Source organism: Aulonocara sp. 'chitande type north' Nkhata Bay, linkage group LG4, assembly GCF_057382095.1.
Source record: "Aulonocara sp. 'chitande type north' Nkhata Bay isolate Kocher_YH1m ecotype deep benthic linkage group LG4, A_spYH_male_GT1.1, whole genome shotgun sequence".
Lineage (NCBI taxonomy): Eukaryota > Metazoa > Chordata > Actinopteri > Cichliformes > Cichlidae > Aulonocara > Aulonocara sp. 'chitande type north' Nkhata Bay.
Genome location: NC_141347.1, coordinates 34988667 through 35015047, shown reverse-complemented (window position 1 = coordinate 35015047; position 26381 = coordinate 34988667). Strand labels below are relative to the sequence as shown.

The 26381-nt window shown below is 42.6% G+C and overlaps 1 protein-coding gene across 2 annotated transcripts in view; it reads right to left on the bottom strand.

Annotated features, from left to right (window-relative positions):
• Positions 1-26381, bottom strand: part of LOC147333167 (RNA binding protein fox-1 homolog 3-like) — a 434532-nt gene that overhangs the window by 328424 nt on the left and 79727 nt on the right. For both annotated transcript variants that reach the window (XM_086290156.1, XM_086290157.1), the window contains exon 3: positions 13486-13577. The gene's annotated coding sequence lies outside the window, so the exon portion shown is untranslated. The remainder of the gene's footprint in view (positions 1-13485; positions 13578-26381) is intronic.

Below are 26381 nucleotides of genomic sequence, written 5' to 3'. Positions count from 1 at the left end.
GGATTGAAATTAACATAACGGAAGAGCAGAAACAGATTCTCCGTGGCGTCTAAACACATACTAACCAGGTGTATATGAATGCCGCGAGAACGAGCCGCTCTCCCCCTCCCCTGTCAGCGCGGCTAAACCAAATGCTGCCGCTCTCATTTGGGGCATTTGTTTGCCTGTGTGAGAAATAATGGCGGCGGGAGCAGGTGGAATATTGCTTCGGCAGCTAACCCATATGGATCAGAAAAGCCGCTTGCCAAGTCTAAACTCCACTTTTACAGGCACATCTGGAGCAGAATCTCCATATTAATTGCCAGTTAATGTGTTTACACACAACGAGGATTAATCCCTGAGAGAAGTTGCTTGACCCAGGTCACGCGGTCGGCGGGAGGGCGGTGTTTCGGGTTGAAAAGCAGCGGGGAGAGGTATGGCGCCAAATGTGCGGACAAAGGCACGTGCGTAAGATAATTCTATTCCAGCAGAAAGCCATCTGTCATGTGTAGCCTTTCTGTTATGTTGAGAGCATTTATGTCAATATCCTCCGATGGCTTCGAACAGCAGTAAAAGTTCACGCGGGGATTTATGAGGCTGTGATCACATGAGACGCTTTGTTGAACACACCTGCATTTTTGTTGTTTACTTTGGTTGTTTGGTTACAGCAGACAGAGGGTGGGCGGTGTTTAAGGATTTAGGGGCCCCGGAGCTGGACAGAAGCCCTGGAACACGGAAGGGATGACTGATATTTATCGCATTAGAGCTCCTTGCTGTGCTGCTTTCACCGAAGGCAGAACCAGAAAGCATTTGTGTGCGTGTGCATCTGACTTTATTAACTAGACCCTGAGAAAGAAACTCTAAAACAATCCAAGCAATAGTTTTGGTGATCGTAAATATGTAATTGCCACTCCCGTTTTGGTGATTGAGTATGGGGGGAAAAGGGGCAAGGAGCCATTGTGCGCCACATTATAAAAGTTTAATGTGTGGAAATATGGTCTCTTTTTTTCTATATATGCATATCTATCTTTATAAGAATTTCAAAGTAGGGCTATTTCCCATTCCGCCTACAGCTTTAATGAAATAAATACAAATAAAGCCCAAAATTCCAAAAAGAGAGGATGTGCAATTTAATCCACAAAGTAATTCTTTCATATACATCAGGCGACACCTGAGCTGTCATCTCCCTCTCCTCATCCTCGAGATAGCCTCGGGTCTCTGAGGGTTTGGCTTAGCACGACCTCCTAATGAGAGATTTACTGTATGAAGATAATTATGGGGGGAAGCAACATCTCGCTCAGGCCCACTGATTAAGATAAGAGCACTTGGGTGCATATTCAAGCGGCACCCTCCTCCTCCTGACCTGTCACTCTGCCGAGGCTCTATTGGTCACAGACAATCAGCTGGAAAAACACCGAGGGCATGCCTATACGCATGGCGAGTGCAGACGCTCGGAAGCAAACAGAGCCGCACGCGCATTTTAGACTGCACCGGGAAGGACAAAAACAACGCAGAGCACACGGTGATATCGCTGCCATTTTATAAATCAGCCACCTGGGCGATTAAGGGAAAAATGAGTGAACAGAATCAGAAACGCGTGCTCTTGTTTATTGCTTTAGAGACTTAGCTGGCAAGGAGGCAACCATCGTGTGATGATGAGAGTGGCCCCTCTGGAGACGGCATTCGCACACTGGCAGAGGAGCTAATACAGACTTTCATTAGGATGCACACTTCAACACACTGTCATAGTATTTACAGTCTCACACTGGGGAAACAAATAAACTGCGTGATTAACAAGTTTTCCTGATGCCTGGCGCTTCGCTGTGTGCGCATTGGAGTGCCACCTCGCCGACTTAATGATTCTTAATGGTTTCTTAATGACTTCTTAATGACTTCATCAGGAAGATCCTGCAACAGCACATTCTGACAAGCGGGAGCCTCCCCTTGAGACCCAGGATCACACCGAAGCACTAACCCCTCTTCGGCTTTCTGCTAAAACAACACACACTTTAAATCTGCTTATCTGAGACGGCATCTTCGACTCGGGTGACGCGAGCTTTTGATCCGTGGTTAACTGTAGGCCTATGTGATACAATTTGATATGAAAGCGTGCGAGCTGATGTGTGGAAATGCACTAAAAGGCGAAAAGGGATGTCCAACTAGGTTGTGGGCAAATGCAGTCACATCAAACTAATCTCAGAACATTGGAGTGACATCTAGTGTTGTGTAACCAGAATTAAACTGCATTGTGCGAGGGTATCTAGGAAACCCATTTGGTAGCATTCGGTGTAAAGCTGCGACTGTGATGCAACACTGGGGGAAGCGGGAAGAAAACAAAAGGAACAGGAAATTCTCCAATTCCTAGAGATCCCGGTAATTGCAGAATTTCATTACTGCGGGACGTGCGGCGAGATGACACTCAACACTCCAGAGAGAGAAACAAGCAGCGTGTTGTTGAGCTGGTAACAAAGTGTGGTCAGCAGCAAAAAATTCCTCCAAGCATTTAATGACATAGAATTTTCTGGTTCACCTCAATGTCACCGAGCAACAAATAGTTTGGAGTGTGAAGTACATAGTGCCGGCCATCACAGATTGCCATGTCACTCTCAGCCAAGGAACACCAGTAAAGCCTCCAAATTACCACTACGCCTCTGAGTTTGGTGCTCAGAGCTCCCTCCATCGAAACCACGTTCAACGAGATCAAAAGTGTCATTCTAGTTTTTCAAAAGTCTTTTTTTTTTTAATAAAACAAAAAGCTAAAAAGCTATTAAGGTAATTGTGATAATCAGTGTTTGTGAAAAAGGATATAAAAATAAGAAGAAAGTCCATATACTGCACGCACACACACATATACACACACACACACACCACAACTGGTTAACAAATTGTATTAGCAGAGAAGCTTGACTGCATGGCAAATTACATCGCCCTGATGGATGTCCTCTTTACGGGTTGTAGAAGCAGGCTGAGGGGCCGTGGAGAGAGGATGAGGCTCTAGCCAAACACTCATAAAATGATGCATAGCCGGCCATGTGTCACCTATTGGCACAGGCTCGGCTATCTCGCCCAGATACCAATGCCCAAAACACAGAGAGACACTTGCTCCACTTAATCCATGGCAATCAGGAAGAAATGTGATTCAAATATTCCTCTTCCACTCCAGAAATGAATACATCAAGACCGTTTTAACCCCTCAAGTTCAGTTTTCTCTTCCTAAATTTATAAAAAAAAGTTTCCTAAAAAAAAAAAAAAAAGTGTGTAATTTGGTAGTAATTATAGGTCAAAGTCTAAAGCAGTGCTACTGCAGCTCACCAAGTGCCGAAGGGGGCACCAAAACAGGCTAATGATCATCAATCATAATAATCATAATGATGAATTATTTAAATTCAAGATGAAGCGCAACTTCAATAGGCACAATTAGACCATTATACCAAGAACAAGACATACATAATTCATTGAAATAATGAAATAAATTATAGCCCCCCCCCCCAACAATCTCCCTGTGGTTTATGCCTATCCTGCTGCCAGCTATCATGACACACACACACACACACGGAGGTTGTTGGTTAGACTCAAAAACAATGTAACCCAGTTTAGACAAACAGCACGTTTTTGCTTTTAGTTGTTTGTGTTTTCTTTTGTCTGAGATTATTAATGACATGCAGCCTCTCGCCTTTAGCAGCAGGATCCACAGGTGAGTCTCCCCAGCATGAAGGTTTCGAGCTCTTACAAGAACAATACCTGTATTTGTTCCTGACACAGAACCTTGGCTAAATCACCTTTCTACACCTCAGACGTTTGGGCCACACAGCAGCCATCCTGAGGTTGAGTTCTAAGCTCTGTCACATTTGTCTACATATCCTCCCGAACACTGAGAACCAAACCAAGTAAATAATTAATGAGTATTTACTCTCAGCTCACTCAAACTAGAGTGAATGCAGGCAGGCGACCTCCTCGCAACTCGGAAACAAAGAGTTTGGTGTCGGAGACCGACTTCGCAGGGCACCTGTTGAGAGGCAACGTCTCGCCATACAGTTGCGGTCCGACTCGGACTGACTGCAGTCGCTCTCAGACAGACTGGTCATCCAAATTAAATTAAATGCAAACAGATTGTGAAAATCAGCCGGAATCAGGCTGCCGCTGAGCGCAACTCGTCTGGATTCGTCTCTTCGCGATAGGGACTCTACTCTGGTTCTATTCTTATATAAAAGCCAGCTTGCTGAGTGCATATGTGAATCTCCATCCTTGCAGGAGCTCTGACACTGTTAGTGGAGGGATTTCTGTTTCAGATCTGAGACTCTAAATGCACACTGAGTGCAAGCAGTTAATGTGAATTTATGTGCATGTAGGCAGCAACACGTTCGCAACAGACAGCAATAGATTTTTGTGAACTTTGCTGATTTATCAGAGTTAATTACCTCACTAACTGCAAAATGACAGCAGACTGACTCAATAAGTCTCTGGCTTATTGTTGTTTTATTGCCGTCTTCATGCAGCAAAGTCTTTTTAGAGATGCTGCAGGTGGTCACAGACCTACTCTTCAAAACAACAAGATCACCTTTTGCAAGTTCCCTGCACATGGTCCTTGGTGTGACTCTAGCCATTTATCAAGCTGTTTATCAATTTGCAATCATCACTATTTACACCATTAATGTCTCCAAAATGATCATCATGGATCATACATGATGATGGAGCCTTTTAAGCTGCAGCGCTGTTGAAAATGCGACTAATAAATGACCGTGACAGCTGTGTAAAATGAAATAAGGGTCATGTGTCAGATTTTCATAGCCTAGTATTTTCAATATATCTGATAGCAGCATGTCTAAGATGAGTAAGAAACTATTACGTGCTTAACATTTTTTTTTTAACCATAAGATATACGTGTAATTTATATTTTGATTTTGTTATGTAACTGGTCAGGCTTAATTTCTGGTCTGGTCAAACCTAGTCTAGCATAACAAGTTTATCTATCTATCTATATCTATATATCTCTATATATATATATATCTTCAGTTCAGTTCAGTTCAGTTCATTTTTATTTCAAACATTTCAAACATGTGCCTTCACAATCATTACAAAACATCACTCCATCATTTGTTCGAAAAGGAGTAGGCCGAAGTATTTACTTATTTGTCCCTACCCCCTCAAGTTTTACCTCTCATTCATTTAATTTTTTTTTTGTCTTAAATTAAACAAACAACATATGAAACATATAAACATATGAAGTAAAACAAAACATAACATACATAAATCAAAAACAAGAAATTAGCAAGCCCCAACACAGTATAGTTTCTTTCATATGAAAAATACAGAATGTGTATATTTGCAGATACACAAGTTATGGAAAAACAACAAACCAAAACAAAACAAAAAAAACAAAAAAACAACCAAAAAAGAACCGCAACACCATTACCAGCAACATTACCATCCTGGGTTAACCCCGTTTTCTTCATTCTTATACTTATTTAAAATTAGGTTTTTATATTTTACTTTAAACTGTTTTATGTTTTGACTGTCTTTTATTTCTTCTGTTAGACTGTTCCATAATTTAACTCCTGCAATTGAGATTGACATAGTTGTTAAAGTTGTTCTAGCACTTTGTATTTTTAAATTCCATTTCCCTCTTAAGTTATACCCACCTTCTCTTTCTATGAACAATTTACAGATTTCTTTGGGAAGCAATTTATTTCTGACTTTATACATTATTTGCGCTGTTTTAAGCTTCACCAAGTCTTGGAATTTAATAGCTTGCATTTTGACAAAGAGTGCATTTGTATGGTCCCTGTACCCTACATTATTTATTAATCTAATGGCCCTTTTCTGTATTATAGTTATTGTTTGTGTGTTACTTTTGTATGTGTTTCCCCAGACCTCTACACAGTAGCTCATATATGGCAGTAGTAAAGCACAGTATAAAATGTGCAGTGCTTTCTGATCCAACATATGCTTTGCTTTTCCCAGGACGGCAATGCCCCGTGCCAATTTCCCCCGAACATAAGTAATGTGTGGCTTCCAACAGAGCTTGTGGTCAATGATCACCCCAAGAAATTTTATTTCATTTACTCTTTCTAAATATACATTGTCAACACATATTTCTACTTCGATGTTTTTCTTTTGGTTTCCAAACAACATAAATTTGGTTTTATCGAGATTCAATGATATATATATATATATATATATATATATATATATATATATATATATATATATATATATATATATATATATATATATATATATATATAGATATAGATATAGATATATATAGATATAGATATAGATATATAGATATGGATATATATATAGATATAGATATATATTCCCTTTAAGATCTATAATGTCACTCGTTGTGCCTTTGCTATATGGCAGGGGTCTCTGCAGTGTTGCACTTATATGATATGACCTTCCTCTAGAGACCTGGGAAACATTCTGTATCAATTAGACCACCGAGGCGTTTGAGGAGTCTCGCTGTGGAGAGTGCAGAGAAGAAGCCTGTGACATGCCTCCGCTGTGACGATCGACCACTTCCTCTGAAGCATCCAAACAACGTTTTGAGAGAGAATTAGAGCGATAGAAACAGTGGAGGATTTACTGCCGGTGGGATTTACTCCTTGTTCCAATTTGCAGGGGGATTACTCATTTTTTTCACCATTTATTTATTTTATTTCCAAATTCATTTCTACTTCACCTGAAGGAAAACAAAATATCGAGCCAAATGCATAAATAGTGTCAGAGTGAATAGATAATGACAGCAGGTCAAGTTGTGAGTGAGTCACGTCTTTCCTCCTGGAAGAAAGTGATTACTGTAACACAGAGCTGACAATCATGACCGAGATAATCCCATTTCTCACATGGAGCTCAAATTGTATTATGTCACATTGTGTTTTGCATATGCTATCAAAACCTGGATTTAGATATGAAAACTATCTGAAAAAGTAAAAGTCTGAAGGAGGCGCGGAAAAAGAAAACATGCAGCCACAGGGCTGGCATGCAGGCATGTCACTTTGTCAAGCTGTTTTCTCAGAGAGCTTGATGGCTTCTCAAAGGCGGGAGGAAGAAAAAAGTGTTGCAAAGCATGGTATTCTCCAAGACGAACAGATGGCAGAGCCTAAGTGTGGAGATTTGTTTTATATCTCTATCCCATGTTGCTGCGCAGTAGATGTGGGCTTCCGTTTTCTTTTCCTCCTTCTTCAAATGTTATCTTACAGGATAACGGACACACGCAATGTTTAAGCTAATGAGGAGTGGGTGTTGCTTTGTCTTTCTCTTTATGTCGTCCCCTCTCTCCCACCAACACATCCTCTTGCTTTCCATTCTCCGTCAAACCCACGCTTGGAGCGGAAACCTATATGCCACACAATTATGCAACACAACTGGGAGTGCTGCTTGCAGACTGAGTGGCTGACTAAAAACACAGCAGACTGCAGAGTTTCTGCAGCTGCATTAACATCCTGTGAGTAACAGCGTTTAAAGGACACCAAGCACTGTCCACTGCCAGATACGTCAGCAATTAGCAGATACGTGGCTCAGAAGTATGTATCCTGCACTTTTTATCCAGTGCCACTATCGGAACAAATATTCCACTTCAGTACAACGCAAGAAGATCTAGCAAGCCATTGGCTATTGTCTGCTGGCTTAGCCTCTGGCAATGATGCCAAATATTTTGGGGCTTCCGGTGTAGAAAGCAAATATCCCGAAAAAGACCTCACATCTGTCTACCTGCACGCAACCAACCCCACAATACTTGGACTAAAAACAGACTGCAAACAGAACTCTTGTTACTCGCCTACAGATATAAAGATGTTTAAAAATATGCATGTTAAACAATATTGTGTGCAACTTTAAAAGTGAGTTACCTGTCCACAGTACGCTGACATTATGCTATAAAATGATTAAAAAGGTTTTGACATATAACTGGAAAGTGTAACCACAGCAAAGATGTTGGCAGCTAGATTTGATATTTTTTATTCCTTCATTTTTTAAAGTGTACTTCCTGTAATCTACAACAATTGTTTCATACTGTAACAAATATCAAAGTATAGGGGTGGATAAATGATCTAGAAGTTACTGTAACACTGTCAGCTGTCTGTATAACTGCTATTTCAGCCTTCCTGTTGTAATTCCCATAAACACTTTATCATTGTAAATTATAGCAATGCACTGTAGTCACTCTGTGTGTCACCACCTCTGTGTCTCATTTTGTCACTACTTCTTGCACCACATGGTAAAAAAAATTCAGCACAATGCATTTTTATCAGCCACCCTGAAGGTGAACACTGGCTGGATGTGACCACGCTACAGTGGTCTCAGTCAGGGTAGACCTTTGTTATGTTAGCTACATGTAAAATACTGGTGGCAGTCAGTGGTACCACTTAGCCTCTTAGTAGATCGTCGCATTGTTCTCATAGCATTCACAAGATTTTCAGCGAACTTGACCAGCGACCTCTGACCTTGAAGTCAAGGTCCCTGAGATTTCAACTCATCCAAGACTTTTAGTAGCTACACCTGTGGCATCAATTTCAAGCTCCTAAGTTGTTTCGTTCTTGAGTTCTTGCATTTACAAACTTGTCAAACGTGTCTATGTCGCCTGCCCGGCAGCAACACGGCTGAGGGGTGAAAACATTCTCAGTTATTCAGTCACTGAATGCACCACACAATACTTCAAAATTAAGAATTTCAACTTAAACACCTTTGCACACATTAAATCCAGAGCTGTTCATAATCTGAGCAACAACTTGGTTTACTTAAATATTTAAACTGATCAATAATTTCACATTGTTTGCTAAATGAGGTAGTTTAGCAAACAATGGGAAAAATAATGGGAAAAAAGAGCTACAATAAAAGAGACAGAAGAAAATTAAAGTACTAAGAGTTCCGTATAAAATAAAAACCTGATTTTTTTTTAAATGTTTCTTAGCTGCAGGAAACAAGATTTAATGCACTTTGAGACGCCAGATGCAAAACTTAATTTTTGGTCAAAAATAACAAAAATAAGGTTCTTGCTGTTGGTGAGGGAGGTGATGTAATGACTGATGCTCTCAAGACCAAACACAGGAACCTCAGCTTTGCCAGGATTAACAGGGAGAAAATGTAAAAACATTCAGTTATTAATGGCTGTAAAGCATTCATCAAGGTTAGAGAGACTGTTTATGTCGTTTATGCAAAAACTGCAATAAATGAACAATATTGGTAATTACCCAAAGCATTTTTTAATATCCATAATGGCTGATCCACCAGTATGCATTTCAAATTTACAATATTACAAAAAAGCAGAAAACATAGTACAACATATATATATATATATATATATTTTTTTTTTAATTAAGATGCAAAATTACAGTTATTTCCTTACATCCTGCACTGAAAAATTTAATTTAAGTAGATGAATGTTATGCTTGATTAATTTCTGACGTCTCAGAGAAGTATAGAGCTTCAAAATTGGGTTTTAAAAATGCAAATTCAGCACATCATTCACCTAATAAACAGCAACATCGGTTTTTTGCTTTGTGTATATACTACATACATATATATTGAGAGAGAGAGAGAAAGAGGGATTCTCAGTTACAACAACAGTAGTTGAGGAATGACTGGAATAAATTGACCAGTGTTCTTTATAAGATGTTTTACAAGCAAATGGTAAATGCTTAATGTGTGTAAAGGTTAGAATTATAAATGTGACATTCTAAATGGCAGCACGGTGTCACCTAATACTGCTGCATTCATTTCACAGTAGAGCTTAGCATGATGTACTTCCAGCAATCGACACCTAACCCAGGCGAGCTGCATTCGAGAGGTGGAGGATAAACCGGTTTGATTTGGGTAACAGCATGTTCTTCCCTCCTTATCTTACTCTAAACAAGGATCACAGCATTTTAATCCTTCTAATTATTTTGTTTAATAACGTGTACAGTAATGAGCAGTCTCAGTACGGCAACAGGGGACAATAACTGCAGACTCTGAACACTGTTACATTTTTCACTTATTATTGTTGACTTATTATATTTGACTTACATATTAAAGAGCGTCCTTGGAAACGGAAGAAATGCCTTTTGCTCTAATTTTTCCAATTTCTCCAAAGTGAATATGAGCTGGTTCATTTAGCTGTTTAGTCATAGCAACAGGAATTTACAATCACACCAAGGTTGCACCTGAAAGGCTTAATCAAAAATAAGACGATAATGAAAGCACTGCTAACAGCCACAATACCTCGTCCTCTAATGTCAACCTCAGGTGCGCAGACAATGTTTCGACCGGTTTAATCAAACTCAGAGTGTTGACTCCTTCGGTCTAGATCCTGAAGATAACACTTCTGAAAATCAGGAGCACCAATTGTACCAAACGCTCTTTCAATCTCTTTCCAGAAACCTTGAAAACTACTTGTTGGAAATGAACACGAAGCTCCCACAATTCAGCAAGTTTTCAGAGACGATCAAAACTGAAAACATAAATGGCGCTTGTGCTCAGCTTCATGTGTTGTTTGACTGTAGACGAGCCAGCGCTCAGTAAAAGTGACAGGAGATGTGAGGTGTTGTGACTCCTCACCTGCCACCAAAACCTCTACTCCGGCAGAATGACAAAACACAAGCCCTCAAATGCCCGCAGGACAACGTAACTACTTTTGAGTCAAACTTTAGTTCCACAGACTTGTCTCTTCCTATTCTGTGAAATCAATGTGATTGCAAACCAACTAAATATTAACATTAACGAAGAACACTTGTAAACATATACTAAAGACCAAAGCAGGAAGCCTGTGAGGCTCCAAACGCTACCAGAGCGAAAGAGGAAGAAGCCAAACACATTCCCCGCATCCTTCCACCCGGGAGATCAGCCTTTGCACCTGTGACCAGGTAAACTTTCCACACAGTCGTTAATGGACACAGCGGCTGTTGTTTACTGAAGACTCCCCGCAGAGGAGACTAGCTGACCCATGTCTGCAACCGGTGAGTGGTACAAATGGCAAACATCTCTTGGAGTCATTATTTATGCAGGAATGCCCTTGGGAGTCTTTGCACTTGTTTACACAGTCATGGCACAGTCCATTCATGACGGCTCCGAGTAAATGAGCCGCTTGCTACCAATTTGTCCTGGACGACGAAGCTTTGGGGCTCTACTACCCACGGTTACTTTGACGCCGGCGTGTGTGTGTGTGTGTGTGTGTCGGGGTATGGAAAAGAGGTTAACGCAGCACTGCTGTGCTGTTGGGAACCGACCCGGAACTACGGACACAAAAGTCCCAAGGGTATTAGGAAGCACAGTGTCACATTTGGAAATAAATGAGAGAAGGGTTTTTTTCAAGAAGAACGCCACGGACTTTCACCTTTGAAATGGGCTGTTTGTTTGCCCGAGGACGGGGACAGTGGTCAAAGTTAGTGAGCACCGCCTTTCACATAAAACCAGAACCAAGGCAGGAGTTTTATGGAGGTTGAACTCAAAGGCAAAGTAAAGAAAAAGTGAGTGCGGCACGATGTCGGGGAACCGGTGTAACTTTGCTTACAATAAAAGTGACAAGAGCGGTGTGTGCGTGGCAGAGATAGAGATAGGAATGGCGGTGTTACGTTATTTTTCTTTTAAAAGAAACTGTATTAAAACAGTCGTTTTAGCAGAAAGATGGCTTCCTTTGAGGTGTAGATACCTTCATATGTAGCTGCACTCAAGTACAACAAATGCGCAGATGTCCAGTCAAAGACATAAAACCATCAGTATCTGCGTTAAATTGTTATTTAAAACCACGGCTATGGGCTTAAAGTTTAGGCTGTCGTCTAATGATGTATACACACAAAAATAATACTGTGGACTAACAAGCACAAAGTTTTACATGTACTTAACCAAAGGCTAAATGAACCAGTTTAATGAAGCAAAGTGGAGGCATATTGTACTGATGACCTCATGCATTCTGCAGTAATGAGAAACCAACATAATCATTTTGTTCTCAAACTTTTTCCCGTGCTGTCACACGAAACAATTAAACAGAAAACCGTTAAACAGAACGCGACGTCAAAACGCGAACCTCCTCCGACTCTATTAATAACATAAAGGCATCAAACGCGGCTCAAACGTGTTCAAAAGCGTTTTTAAAGATGCTCCACCCCCGAGTGACGATGCGTGCGCGTTTTTACTTTGAGTCTAAATTTGCGTGCGTTCGATTTGTGGTTGAAAAAGACACAAAGAACCAAAGGGAACGAATTCAATTAAGCGTAAAGTACTAAAGGCTAAATGACTCCCCCTATAGTTCTCAGGATTTCATCCAGCGAAACAGCAAAAAGGGGAAGAAATGTGTTTAACAGGGAGGCAGAGCGGCTGAGAGAGAGAGAGGGGAAAGAAGCGATGGGATAATTTAACAAGCTTCCTCCTAAACCACTCCAAAACCTCCAGAGTTTAATTGCTGGGAGGCAACATTATCCCTAGCAACACTGTGTCTGTCTCTTGGCTGGGATTCGGTGGGTACCTGCTGTATCCACTCCCCGCACAATACAGCGCCCACTGAGCCATATAATCCTCTCAGGCCCTCCTCTTCTGGAGAACCACATTCAATCTCTTTGTGACACGGGAAAATCTCCTCTTCTCCATTTTTTGTCAAGGTACGTGCTTCAAATAAGTCCAATCAGTAGGTGCCGTTATGTGTGCACAATGCTACGGGGAGCCGCAGAGGAAGGGAAAACAGAAAGGAAGAGTTAAATAAAAAGACGTTTGATTTGCCGCTGTGAAATTTGGGGCTACTTTCCATTCCTCTGCGGAGCTCCCTGGAGCAGCCATATTTCTGTTTATGTTTAAATGTGAATCAGTCAGATGGGCTGTTGGGTTCCTGCTGAATCATCCCACTCTCCCCTCAGAAAGCAGGAGGTTACTTTTGAACCAGCTGCCTTGTAGGAGAAAACAAGAAACCGACGCCACTTTCTTCCCGACTCCTCTTTCAAGTTGCCCTTGAAAAGAAAATTACGACAACGCCTTTGATGCAACGCAGACATGCTTCGACATATTCACCATAAGTGCAGACACAAACTACATTATCATTCCAATGAGTTTGTTCGGATGTCTTTTAAGCGTCTGAGTATTGCACAAGCCGGCGAGAGAAAGGTTGTTTTGTTTTTTTAACAGAACATGGAAACGGTGGCTCATTACGCGAAATGGCAAAAGAAGAAAAATGGTTCTTCGCTGTCCACTGGCTTGTGACTTAAGTCAATATAGCACTTGGAGACCTGCGAGAGTGTTTTTAATGAAAACATGTGGTACGTAATGAGAAATTATAAAGGTGGCGTTCCGAAGAACATTTCTATGATTTATTAATTTTAACAAATGACGACCTTTACTTTCCAGATTTGGTTCCCCATGAGCAAATGTAACTTTAAGGCACAAACGCTCATTCTTTTTCCTTTATTGTATATTTTCTGATTAATTTCCAGATGATGACAGCGGCATATAATCCATTTTATGCCTAAATATAGCTTTGCATCTTTTGTTTGCTACACATGTGAAAATGTTGCATTTGTGTTCAAGAAATCATCCTACCTGTCAAAGAGGGTGGAGCTCGGAGGTGTCAGTAAGAGGAGAAATCACTTGTTGTTGCACAACAGAAGTCCACTCGTTATACCAGTCGCTTTCTGCAACAAAATAAACAGGCACAGTTAGATCTGGTGATCATTGGTAACATCCTTTATATTTGAGCCCATAAATGTAACTGAAGCTTGTGTAGAAATAATGCGTGTGCAGATGCTGCTCAGTTATTGTCCTTTTACTTTATATGGACCCATAACTAACCAGAGAAAGGTCAGAAAAGCTTAATTGCTCTGGGTGGAGTTAATTGCTTTGCTACCAGTTCGAATAAATAAACTAAAAGAAATTAATAAATAAATCATCACAGCTTTCCTATTCTGCCTTTGGCTCTCAGCCCCAAGACCAATGTACCCACTTAACATGAAAATATGAAACATGTAGCTGACTCTTTCCTCTTACAACTGTTTAAAGTCGCAGGTTTTTATTTAGAAAATTAATGGTAAATAATGTGGGATTGATATGTTGTTTACCTTCCTCTATCCCACGGACAACAAACAAAAGAGGGAATGACAAAGCGAGGCGTGCTCGTGATAATTTTGCAACATTTCTCTGAGCTCTGAGGATTCAGATGCACACACACTCGAGAAACAGAATATTTCCACATTTCCCCACAAACTTTCCTCACCAAATGATCGGCTGTAAAAAGAAGAAGAACGAGAGGTTGCTAAGGATGGGATAAAGTATCTGCACTCGGCATCTGCACGGACCGGCTGAACTTTAATGCAGCTGTTCGCATCCTTAAAAAGATCCAACGCTGCTGCAGGAAATAAGACAGTGAGGTGGAAGGTTAGCTTGTAATCCATAACACATAGTTGAGGGTGGCCACGCTGGCATCGATTCCTTGTGAAAATTGTAATGGGCCTTGGCTCGAGCAGCACAACCCAACAAATACAACCGCGAGGCTTCGGCTCATTTGTAGTCAGGCCACGGAGGTTGTTTCTGAAATGTTTGTCAAAAACGTGGTCAGCTGCTCAGCTCCCACTCGCCGCTCTGTTTTTGCAGAATTTGTAGCATGTGACGGCCGCAGCGCTAAGCCAACACGGCGAGCGTTTTAAGGAACGTTAGATGATATAAATTGTCAGTAATGAGGCACAGGGGACGGCATCCGTGACCTGAAGAGGTCGGCCATGACGTTCTGCCTCGCAGCTGAATAAAATGCATCCTGAGCGCAATTTAACAGCCTTAACATGAGCAGGTACATACGGAGAGACAAGCGGAGGTCCGAGAGGGCGCTGCGCTAGTCGCAGAGGTCACGCGCAAAACAACAATGATACACAAACACTGCTGACAAGGGGAAAATGTGACGACTGAGTGCTGTAAAATGTATGAAGAAATGGATGGAAGGGTCATTTTACTGAGCAGCGCCATTAACATCGCTGCCCTTGTCTGAAATTAAGCTCGGATCAGTCACTCACACGCGTGCGCGCGCACGCACGATCGCACAAAGAGCAGCAGTTTTTACATTTCTCCTCTTTTCGCCCTCGCAGAAGGAGAGGTCGACATTTTAACTGCAGCGGTGAGGAGATGGCTTCCTTTCACCTTGACGGGCATATAATGAACATTTTTCATTTTGAGCTTAGCTTCACTTACAGAGTCAGTCAGCTATTTTCTCTTCCAACCCTTTTTTTTTCTCCCTTCCTGACATTTTCCTCTGTGGTTTTGCCAGGATGATCTTCACAGTAAATTTGTGCCCCTTTTAAAGAAATAGGTTACATTTCTGTTGATTTCTTTTCTTTCCGTTTTTTTTAACCCCACAGAGCTCATTTCCATAAAGGTCCCTGTACAACACAAACAGGCCTGCTGTAAAGCATGAGACACAAACAATATGCTAATCACACATTTTTCAATTAGAACCTGGATATCTATGAAATCCATATTATTGCTTATTTATTTAGCCTTTTGTAAATAAATAAATGGGATTTTTGAAACGACAACATCAACAAAAAAATATATGTCTGTGCTTATGAAGTACGTACGGTAGGTTAGGAAGGGAAAAACACCAGTGCACAGAAGCACACAGAGAGATTAGTGAAGGTGCATGAAAAAAGGCATAAACGAGACAGTTTGCAGATTGACAGACTTCTGCACAAAGACACCGCTCTCACTGTAGCTTTACACTGTGTCCTGCTACAACAACAGCACTGTGCTGTGTATAATATAAACTCGATGCATAATAATCAGCCGTTTCATTGTAATGATTCTGTTATTTTAGCGCTCATAGTGCTCCACAAGCAGTTCATTACTGCTAAATATAACTTTACGTTGACTGTCCATGTGGCCCGTCCTGAATTATGAGACAATATCAGTAGTGGTGTGCGATACTGCATATTTTGGTATCGATCCGAGTAAATATGGGCCAATATCGCCGATACCGATGCCGATACCGATACCCGTCAATAAATAAGGTGGATGTGCCATTGAATTGCTAAAACTCAATTAATTTTCATGACCTTGAGTGATTTTTGTGATGTTTCCTTTTTTATTATTAAATAGTTAAAACCCAGGACATAATTAGGACAAAGTTTATAACTAAATAGAAAAATAATATTATCAATTTTTTTTTAGAAAAATCTGAAATAAAAAGTGCACGCAAACCAGTAAAGAAATTAAAACAAACAAGTACTGTTGAGAAACTATAATACAAAAATTACAATTAAAATTCTCAACAACAAAAACAACTGGTGAAAATATAAATAATATGTAAACAACTTAACAACCTTCAAAGCCTCTGAGTCATGTGACGGCGCAACATCTAAACACAAGGGGAGGGGGGAGCAAAGTGTGCCTGCTCTGCGCCGACACAGGAGCGGCGAGTCCGGCGCCCTGGCTGTTTCGTTGTCACCGAAACCACAGCATTGCAAACAAGAGCGGCACTTAAAGTAAAGAAGCGATCTCTCCAGGCTAGTATCGATCCGATACCGATGCAGACTTGGTATCGATACAATCGATATTTGGATTGATCCTCCCACCACTAAATATCAGCTTTTTGAAATGCACGCTTGCAGGAACGCAGTTTTTAACAGTTTAATGACCGTGATGAAAAGGAAGCCGGGCTGGAGGCGATGGCATCGATAGCTAAATCCTAACACTGCTGTAGTGCCATCCAAAAAAACTGAAAAGCCCACTGTCACGTCTGCTGAGGGAGACAGCGTCAGAAGACGGCGGCAGAGTGAGCTGAAGGACGAAAAGTGAGCCTGCACAAAGCTATAAACAAAAGCTAATTTAGACTGAGAGAAACAAAAACCTAAAACCCGGGTAAACTAAGCATTACATATCACCTGAAACCTGGAAACATGTGGAGTGGTGGGGGCAGAGGACACGCAGACAACCCCACGAGGAGCAAAGGAAAACACACACAATGAAAACGGAGGGTAATGAGGGAAAACGTAACAAAAGGGAAACACAGCTGAACCTAATCTGATGCATGAGACAGGGAGGAAGCAAAACACAATACTCAAACACGGGACTGTCAAAATAAAACAGGAAACACATGAACGTAGAAACCAGGATGACTAGACGTAACGCAGCACACAGGGGAGGCATATTAACAACACCCAAAGACTAGAAATCACCCAAAATACTGAAAAAATGAGCTAAAAATACAGACTAAACCACGAGAAACCACTAAATGACAGAACATTAAATAATCAAACCAGACCCAGGACCGTGACACCCACCCATATTAAACATCCACAATAATCAAGGCCTGAACACAAAACAAAAAAATACAAAGGTATTAATATAAACTTGCCATATTATTCTTATTACTAATAGTTGTACACTCCTAATTTTGTTCGAGCTGTGTGAAAATATTTCCTGTCATTTAAGATGAACAAAATCACCACAAAGATGGAAAAACAAGCACAAACAAACCACAAAGACAGTAGCTTATATTATAAACGCCACAGCCCACCTTGAGGAAATACAGTTCACTGGTGGGACTGTGCATCCCGACACCATCAAATACCTCCGTTCTGTCACAGAGATACGAGTTATCCTGGGAGCAATTAAATAATAAGTGATAACAGCTTGTGTCCAGTTTAGCAGCTCTCTGTCATTAGTCTCCTTGTCATTCACATTTTTCCCTCGTCTTCATTCACTGCTTGGCTCTGCTAAGGCGCTAAAAACTACTTTTTTTGGTTCACAATATTAATCCTGCACACTGAAAAAAATGACGCTTATAGTGTCTTTAAATGTGAAGCTAAGGGCCGCTTTACAGGGGAAGTGAGGAGCATCTAACTATTGCCATAAACCCGGTGCGTCACGGCACCGGCGCCAAAGGACACCTTGTGCCTGTCTGCGAGATGCCAGCGGCTTTGACAAAACAGCACTATTTTACACCCTGGGAACGAGAGCAGGCTGGATCGCGAAACGTTCTGGTTCAGTGAAAACTCATTGCATGCATCTTATAACCTCAATTAGAGAAAGAAATGAGAAAAGAGCAAACCCCTCCATACCCGAGAGAACATACAAAAATGATTAATTATCCTCAAACTCAAACTGTAAACTCTTATAACGATTTCAGGACCAAAAATGCTAAATGCACCGACGTAACAAAAACAAGTCTGTGCAGAAAAACCCTGACTTGTATTCAAAAGGCAAAGCGAGGGCCACGCGTAGCACACACTCCAGTGCACACATTTGGCCACACAGGGGGGGGCTGGCAGGGTGCATTCCAAGACAGCTGGTGAAAAGCGGGCGCGCTCTGGCTGCTAGAAGGAGCAGATTCAGGTGACATCTGTGCCTCCTGTTGCAGCGCAATAGTAGAAACACTAAAAGTGAATTACAACATTAATGATAGTACTCTGCAAGCTGTCGTTCCATATTACGCATCCATTATTCCTTGCATGGGTACTCAAAGGCATCGTGAAGGAATAGGACCGTCCCTCCCGCCCCGCCCGCCACCCACCTCGCTGTGAAAAGGAGCAGTTTATGAAAGGATTGTTGGTTTATGGAGTAGCACCTTCTCCTGCTACTCCACATCACCACATGGCATGGTGCTGACTGGGTGACTGATTCCCTCTCTCTCCATTTCCATCCATCACTTCATCTTTCGAGCAAGCACCCTCCCACCTCTGACCCCACCCCCCTCACGGCACTGTCGCTGCTATTTCAAACAACATTTGTTTGATCTTGCCGCCCTCTACAGTTGAATGAAATCAATCTGGGAGAGATGTCATGTGTGAGCAGAAATGATTGGCCACAAGAATACCATGTATTGGAGAACATGGACCCCGTGCCCTCTTCCTCACAGGCTGGGTGACGCATGGGTGCAGGCGAACACACGGAGTGGCCGGCGCATGCCTGATAGGCATAACACAGACATCTCAGAGCTGTCACCCATCCCCAGACTTTCAATAACTTCAAATCCCCTGAAAACTTGGAGAATAAAGGCAGAGTCGATCACTCATAGCTCCCCTTCTTCTCTTCAGGGAAATAACAGCTGAAAGAGAAAAACAAAGTCAGGATCCCATCCTCTCCAGCAGAAAAGCACTAACATCCCCGGAGGACATGGGGAGAACACTTCTTTCATCATTCCCGTTAAGACACAATAAAAAAAAGATTCATTTAAGATGTTGTGACATAAATAGAAGGTATGAGCCAGCTCTATGGGAGGATCAATGGTAATCAAAGGTGGATTTTTAAGAATAAAGAAAGCCAGATGAGAAAGTAAAGTCGGAGGTGGCGATTGTATCGCCAACACGGCGACGCGGCGCTAATGCCGGCCTACGCATTTCTATAGGAGTATTTGTGTGATTTGGATTTGGGCCATGTAGGATCGCGGGTGCTCCCTGCACATCCAACCACAGCTCTGCGCCGCTCACTGTGCCTGTGATTTCTTCATTCAGGAGAGAGTGCCACAAAATGTGTTGTACTTGAAGTGTTTTACAATTACCAGCTGATTATATCAGCCGCATTAGCATATTAAAAGGAAGACTACTTGAACACACAGATAATGTCTGAGTGTTGAAAATAATTTCCCCACTCATTATCAACGGCAGGCACTGAGCTCTGGGAAAGGAAATGTCGATAAATACCCGTAAAGCTTTACTGTGTAAATAACAACAATTACGCAGAAACTAGATCAGGCTGTGCTGGTGAAAAGGGAGATAATTCTAATTAAAAACGTGCATATATCTGGGCAAGAAAGCATAAAGCTTTGAATCCATCTATAGGAGTGAATTATTATTCGCTCAAGTGTGGAAAACTTTTGAGCTGTTCACAAGCTGTCACTAAACCAAATCATTACACCATTTTCTCCCCCCGCCCCCCCAAGCAGCCTTCAGTTTTGCTTCAGACTTATTCAGAAAGTGCAGTGTTCCCATCACAGTAAAAGGCACAGATAGAACATCAATACTTAATAAAAATAATGACTTTATGTGCAAAGTAATTAAATAACAACTGCAAACTTGTGCAGCCTTTATATGATGTGTTTATCCCCCTGAAGCTTTAACTGTGAAACATTGTTAAGGTGGACTGCTCACGCTTTGATTTTGAAAAGCGGGCGGGTTAGGCGGCACACTGGTGCAGTGGTTAGCACCATCTCCTCACGGCAGGAAGGTGCTGGGCTCCAACTGCAGTTTGCATCATCTCTCTGTGTCTGAAGACATGCATGGGGTTAACAGGTGTCTCTAAATTGGCTGTAGGTTTAATGTAAGCATGAACGTGTGTGCGTTAGCCCGTGCTCCACTGACGGTCTGTTCAGGGTGTCCCCACCCCCTCAATCTATGACAGCTGGGACTCTGGATAGGTGGAAGGAAATTTATGGCTGGATTAATGGATTCTACTTCTTTAAAGCACTGCTAACTTGTGATCAACTAACTGTACGGTTATTCTCTGTGACAGGTTTTTAAAGCTATGGCCTGACCTAATATTTCCTTCTGTATTTACCTGCCAAGGTGATGGTACTGCATGAGACAAGTGCCTTTGTTTGGCTATCTGTCCACCTCTGTGTGAGCAAAATCTACCAAGCTGAAACCGGGTGGAGCGTTAGAGCGCGGGGAAGGGAAGAAGCCATTAAGATTTGGTGGAGATCTGGGTGACTTCCCTCTAAAACTGTGAGATAGGGCACTGGATTGGCCTTGGTGGAGGACTCGCTCTCAATTTTCTCTCTCTAACCCAACTTTAAAATGTCCTGGTTTACCTGAACAACATGAAAAAGATAAGTAGCTGAAAGCAGCGAGCGTTTGCCGTTGTTGCTTCATAAATGACATGCAGAACTACTTGTTTTTTGACATCAAATATGCATGTAAATGTTGATGTCTCTCAGCATCACTGTGACTGCAACAGTGCCCTTTTTCTTTACCCAGATACATTACCACGATTACGAACCCTGCCTATGAATATCTGACGTGATTGCACAACATACTGCAGGAGATCTCAGATGCAGTAGAAGGTAGACCGAGATGATGATTGGCACTGGCTAATTAAAATCCCAGGCAGGACGTTTTTTTGTGTAAAAATATGCAATGATTTATATGAATGACATATCGGTGGTTTTCTGTCAGAGACGGGAAAGAAATTCCTGCCTTTTGATGTAAAATAAAATAGAATAAAAAGTCTTTGTCGTGTCTCGTTTCATGACTGGAATCCTGCATTCTCACGCTGGAGCTCTGTCCTCTGTCGTTGAGCAGCTGAAAGTGCACGTGGATGGGAAGGAGACTGAATGTCATGTAATTCATCAGGGTCCCTGTTTTAGTTCATAGTGCTGTCAAAGAGCTTTCATAAGCAAAAATCTCAGCACTGGGAGGAGAAATTTTGAAGTTATTAACATTTCCAAACGACCGTCGCAGCCTCCCTGCATATATGCTGTGGTCATTTTGTGATGTTTTACACCTTTGAAGTCTTTTGATGCCTTCAAGAGTTGAGAAATATTTAGTTTGACAATGGTAGGTAGATTTCTTCCCACTTTTTTTCCCCCTGAATTCCACCACCACCGGCACTGTTAATCAATACACACTTTTCTTGCCCTTTTCCTCCTCCGTACACATATCTCCCTGTCTGACCAAACTGGCAAATTTGTGCTCTTAATCAGCTTGCCTGCCTTGTCTCTTCACTGGAGGCTGGCGACACGCTTCCCTTCCCCCTTAATTCCCCGGCTCTCAACAGACAGGCACACTGATTAACATGCACGCCCAGGTAGGAGCTCCCTCCAACACAACCCCGCTGCCCACCATTATCCCCGCTACTCAATAGCACCCATCTCAATGCACATCTGTCGAGCTGCCGCATCCACACTCCTTAATTAGCTTTACAACTTTCCCCTCCACTCCTGGATAGAAAATAAGGGATAAATTTGTGGCCGGCGCACAGATAAAACGAGGGAGGGAGAGCGGGAGACAAAGAGGGAGGAAGACATATGCTGAATACTGAGATGGAAGATGAAATGGACTGTGCGTTCGAGAAAGGTGGCGGCGTCCGACGAGATTCACATCAATTCCCATCGTGCCCGTGCTGCGGCGTCACCAGGAAACCCTGTCCGCCTTGCTTCTGTGCTACTGTGCCTAAACCCGGAGGATATTTCCCCATCAGCATGTGCCTTATCTTATCGCTCCAACATCGATTCCCCCTTTGCGCCTTTTGAGTTGCTCCTCATAGACTGCTTCAAAGCTGCTCAGACTCCCCTTTGATTCTCATCCCCCTCCTCCGCTGTCACCACCGTCGTCTGCCCCAACGCCAGCAATGAAGGTGGTGTTTCTTACATTCGAGTTGGTGCTGCGGTTGATGCTAATCCACTACACCAGCACGGTGTTTGTCTGCAGCTTGGGGGGAAAAAAAACAAAGAAGTAGGCAGTGAGGAAGAAGAGGCATCCAATTAATATGAAATTGTCTCCAGAAGTCAATAAGGTTTTAGTTCCACTTGAGTGTGTCTAAATACGCAGAGTAAGGCTAATTATAATCCCATGGAGTATTTATACTATTTACGCTTTGCCCCTGTCATTACGACAGGCTGTAATCCCGTTGTGAGCATGTGCTGATGAGCCTTATGCCAGTTGCCAAAAATACTTAAGCTCGTTTCCCATTCCTGAAGGCACAGGCAACTATGTTATGCGCAAACAATGTGAAATTAATCACCGTTACTATGGCGATGAGCATTGAACAATATCATAATCAGTGCTGCCATCAAGAATGTAGTTTCAATCCAGAGGGGCAAAGGTTGCTGTGGAAAGAAGAACAATGAGCTATTTTAGTCAATCTGCTATTCCACGTACATGGCAGCTTCATTAGAACTACCCACTGCGTGCATAACCTTCTGCAGGCCTCCTACCAATCGTCTCCAGTATTAGAAATACTAATCTCCTATGTGTATTTCACCCTCCATCCTTCCTTCCATCCAGCAATTATGCCCCCCGCCATCAAAAGCCATCAAAACAGTAATTTCACTTTTTCACAGGCAGGCTTTTCACATTTCCTTCCGTGAAAGGTCTGAATCATCCCCTTATCTCCATGGCTATTACACAGTGTGCATGAGAGTGAAAACAATGGGTTTGCTGTGATGAGATCATGGCACTTCATTTCTCCGAGGCCACTCCGGTAGACACAAAGACAATCTACCAGCAGCAAGGAGGACGGGGACGGTGAGGGCCACAGGATTTCTCGGTCACTGAGCGCAGGGCTGTGAGGCAGGTCATCCCCAGTAATAAGAGAGGGAAGAAAACGGAGAGGAAGAGGAGGGGGGGAAAAATGTGATGGCAGTCGTGGTGAAGGGTCTCACAGCCTCAGCGGAGGCTTTTGAGGCCCTGAAACCAAGGTCAGTGGCTGGAACTCAGACTCGAATCCTTTATTCCTACTTGTGTACGGAAACTCTCGAAGGACTGAGCGGTGCTGCTGCTGGATGAGCCCTGTGCTGTTTGTGAGGTGGAGACTTGCAGAGACAGAGAAAGAAGGAGCGAGTGCTCGTCTGAAGAGGACATGGCAGAGTGAAGTGACAGGCCTGGGGATGGAGGAAGAGGCTGGAGTTGCAGGAAAAGACAAGCTCACTAGTGACTAAAACAGCAGGTCTGAGATCCACAGTCCCTGCACTCTCTCTCTCTCTTTTGGCTGGAGCCAGCTCATGTACTCCAATTCTTCCTAATCTGTCATCATTCCAGAGTTCATACTGAAAGCCCAGGAGAACATCCTGTGGTGTGAAAAAGTGTTTTCCCATCAAGCACATTTAAATATTAGACAAAGATAATACAAGTCAACACAAAATGCAGTTTCTAAATGAAGGTGTTTGAAATTCAGGAGTAAAAGAAAAAAGTGATTGCCCCCTAAACCTAATAACTGGTTGGGCCACCTTAGCAGCAACACTGCAATCATTTGTGATAACTAGCAAGTCTAGTCTTTCACAGTGCTGTGGAGGAATTTTAGCCCACTAATCTTTGTAGGATTGCTGTTATTCTGCCATGTTGGAGGAGTTTTCAAGCGTGCACCGCTTTTTTAAGGTCATGTCACAGCGTTTCAATCGCCTTTGGAGCCTAGGCCGATCCAAAGTCCTCATTTTATTTTTCTTAAGCCATTCAGAGGTGGACTCGCTGGTGTGTTTTGGATTATTGTCCTGGTGCAGAACCCAGGTGTGCTTCAGCTTGAGGTCACAAACAGATGGCTGGACATTCTCCTTCAGGATGTTTTGGTAGACAGCAGAATTCATGGTTCCATTGACCACAGCGAGTCTTCCAGCTCCTGAGGCAGCAAAATAGCCCCAAACCATCACACGACCACCAACACATTTTACTGTTGGCATGATGTTCAGTTTCTGATATGCTGTGGTACTTTTTTACGCCTGATGTAACGGGACACAAACCTTCCAAAAACTTCCGAGGTGTCCAAATTCATAGGCTGCATCCTCCTGGGGACCCGGCCTTCGCAGTCTACGTGGGCCGGGTCCTCCGAAGGGTAGGGTAGACCATAAGTGAGCAGAAGTGAAATTGGACGGTCTAGCCTTCAGTTTTGCGTCACCAGCTGTCTCGGTGGAGTGTAATAAACTCAGCCGTCTGCTCTTTGCTATCTAAAGTATAGCAGGATACTGGCCTTAATTCTTGACTTATATATCATGTTTAACCTGAGTAGCGAAAGACCAAGGGGGGTTTGAAATCGATGAGCCGGGAGTTCACTGTTCTCGCCCCGGTCAGCTATCGAGCTGGTGGGTAACAGACGTCTCCGAAAACGTCGGCGCACTTTTGCAAATATGTGATGTCTTGATAAACCGAGCAGATATTTGAAGTTTACACAGCTACATTCTCGCCTTTTTATGACCTAGAAAGAGTAATAAGAGTAACATTAAAACTAAGTAGCTGCCGCCATTGTTGGAAACTAGAATTGGCTTGGAATTCCTGGAATTGGCGCTATGAATTCTGGGATATGGTGGGCCACGAAGGATACACCCGACCCATCCTTCAAATCTGGGGAAAAAGGGGGACGCATTTTTTGGCTGCATTTGGAGGAGTCTACGAATTTGGACAGCCTTCGTCGCATCGCTGTGACGTGACCGACCTACAAATGCGGCCTCAGGAGGATGCAGCCTATGAATTTGGACACCTCCTTCATCTTTTGTCTCTTCGGTCTGCAGAGTATTTTCCCAGAAGTCTTGGGGAGCATCAAGATGATTTTTTGGGAAACAAGAGACGAGGCTTTCTTCATGATTTCTCCGCCCCTGATGCTTCTCACATTGAGTCAAGTTCCCTCGACTCCCTGAAAAGCAGTATTGATACTGAGCGGATCACCCTGCTGAGTTTTTCTCCTCTGGGACTCATTTGCTTTCATTTAATTCCATACAATATTAAAATCTATACGACACTTGCTTGAGTTGTTAAACGATCACAGCAAAGATCAAGTCCTTATTCACTGTCACGGGGTTGCTGTTGTGAGGTAATGGAGGTAAGGCGGCGCAGATGCTTTAAATCAATCTGCATATAAAAAGCATTATCATCTAATTACATTATATGTAATTACATTGGAGATGTATGGTTCTCCTAATCGATTTTCGTATGACGTGGATGGATAAGAGGGAATTACAATGCATGTGTTAAAAAAAAGTAAGTACACATTACATCCACATCATTTGTAGTTAAATTCTGCATCCGTACTGTTGCTATCTTTTACGGTTGAAATCAGACGGCAGCAGTTTGTAAACTTCACTTGCTTGTGAGGAACAATCTGATTCACTGACATATAGGCTTTCGCTTCCATTACTGAACTCTATTTGTGTGTCTTTAACTCTGCGTTTGTCTGTCTTGTGCAGCACACACACACACACGAGCGCACACTTCCTCTATCTCTCACTCCATCTCTCTTCCTCTTTTTCCTCATTGGAAAGGGGGAATCGGGAGGGGAGGAATGATCGTGTTAGGGGGTTCACAGAAGACTGACTGTTTATTATTGTCTTCGGCCCACTTAACTCTGACAGTAACAGAATGAGATGGGGAGAGAAGCCTGTGCCATTAATCACTGTGTCGGGAGGGCCTGAGCCGAGCGGAGACGCATCCATATCGCATGTGCCTGGGAGAGGAACACAAAGTGATTTTCAGGCCAGCCGGCCTCGTAGCACCGCTGTGCAGCCTCCAACTTGAGGCTGCTGGCGGATGAAGAGTGCAGGGGGGGGGGGTGGGGAGGGAAAGGAGTGGGTGGATTTTCACACTCAATCTTCCTCAAATGTTCTGACACACTGCACCTACAGCTATCCCCTGTTAGCAGCAAACCTAAACAAGGATCAGCGCTATTTAAAAACCCAAAATGTCTCCTACCTGTAGTCGGAGCATCACCGAAAGGGAAGAAGTTGGTGCTTTAATTTTGAACTCTAATCAAGTTAACGTCGCGTTACGAGGACGTTAACTTGATTAGAGTGGAGGCAGATATATTATTAAAGTATA